The sequence below is a fragment of the Rhinopithecus roxellana genome, unplaced genomic scaffold, assembly GCF_007565055.1.
Source record: "Rhinopithecus roxellana isolate Shanxi Qingling unplaced genomic scaffold, ASM756505v1 contig360, whole genome shotgun sequence".
NCBI classification, from domain to species: Eukaryota; Metazoa; Chordata; class Mammalia; order Primates; family Cercopithecidae; genus Rhinopithecus; species Rhinopithecus roxellana.
The window spans coordinates 21,344-23,167 of NW_022142587.1; the positions used below are offsets into that span (position 1 = coordinate 21,344).

At 38.8% G+C, this 1,824-nt stretch overlaps 1 pseudogene across 1 annotated transcript; it reads left to right on the forward strand.

Annotated features, from left to right (window-relative positions):
• The first annotated feature begins 288 nt into the window (after positions 1–288).
• On the forward strand, positions 289–1,187 carry LOC115895894 (annotated as a pseudogene). The gene has a single exon (XR_004055965.1). The product of XR_004055965.1 is annotated as a 40S ribosomal protein S2 pseudogene (transcript).
• Positions 1,188–1,824: the final 637 nt, after the last annotated feature.

The window sequence follows — 1,824 nt, forward strand, 5'->3', positions numbered from 1 at the left end:
TAATAGATATAGGTATAAAATATAGACATAATAGATATTATAGATATAGGAATAAAATATAGACATAATTGAAATAGGTATAAAATATAGACAAAATTGATATGAAAGATATAGGTATAAAATATAGACATAATAGATATAATCAATATAGGTATAAAATATAGACATAATAGATATAATAGATACAGATATAAAATATAGACATAATAGATATAATAGGTATAGGTATGAAATATAGACATAATAGATATAATAGATATGTGTATAAGATATAGACATTAGCTTCTTCTCCGAGAAAGCACCAAATGGCGGATGACGCCGGTTCAGCGGGGTGGTCCGGAGGCCCTGGTGGCCCTGGGATGGGGAACCGCGGTGTCTTCCGCAGAGGTTTCGGCAGTGGCATCCGGGGCCGGGGTCGCGGCCGTGGACGGGGTCGGGGCCGAGGCCGCGGAGCTCGCGGAGGCAAGGCCGAGGATAAGGAGTGGATGCCCGTCACCAAGCTGGGCCGCTTGGTCAAGGACATGAAGATCAAGTCCCTGGAGGAGATCTACCTCTTCTCTCTGCCCATTAAGAAATCTGAGATCATTGACTTTTTCTTGGGGGCCTCTCTCAAAGATGAGGTTTTGAAGATTATGCCGGTGCAGAAGCAGACCCGTGCTGGTCAGCGCACCAGGTTCAAGGCGTTTGTTGCTACCGGGGACTACAATGGCCACGTCGGCCTGGGTGTTAAGTACTCCAAGGAGGTGGCCACCGCCATCCGTGGGGCCATCATCCTGGCCAAACTCTCCATTGTCCCGGTGCGCGGAGGCTACTGGGGGAACAAGATCGGCAAGCCCAACACCATCCCTTGCAAGGTGACAGGCCGCTGTGGCTCTGTGCTGGTGCGCCTCATCCCTGCACCCAGGGGCACTGGCATCGTCTCAGCGCCTGTGCCCAAGAAGCTGCTCATGATGGCTGCTATTGATGACTGCTACACCTCAGCCCGGGGCTGCACTGCCACCCTGGGCAACTTCGCCAAGGCCACCTTTGATGCCATCTCTAAGACCTACAGCTACCTGACCCCTGACCTGTGGAAGGAGACTGTGTTTACCAAGTCTATCTATCAGGAATTCACTGACCACCTAGTCAAGACCCACACCAGAGTCTCCGTGCAGTGGACCCAAACTCCAGCTGTGGCTACAACATAGGCTTTTTATACAGAAAAATAAAGTGAATTAAGCCTGTTAAAAAAAAAAAAGGATATAGACTTAATAGATACGATAGATATAGGTATAAAATATAGACAGATACAATAGATATAGATATAAAATATAGACATAATAGATATAGGTATAAAATATAGACATATTAGATATAATAATTATAGGTATAAAATATAGACATAATAGATATAATAGATATAGGTATAAAATATAGACATAAAAGACATACATATAAAATATAGACAAAATAGATTTAATAGATACAGGTATAAAATAGAGACATAATAGATACAATAGATATAGGTATAAAATATAGACAAAATACATATCGGTATAAAATATAGACATCATAGATTTAATAGATATAGTTATAAAATATAGACATAATAGATATAATAGATATAGGTATAAAATATAGACATAATAGATATCGGTATAAAATACAGACATAATAGATTGAATAGATATAGTTATAAAATATAGACATAATAGATATAATAGATATAGGTATAAAATATAGACATAATAGATATAGGTATAAAATACAGACAAAATAGATATAGGTATAAAATATAGATATAGATATAATAGATATAGGTATAAAATATAAACAATAGATATT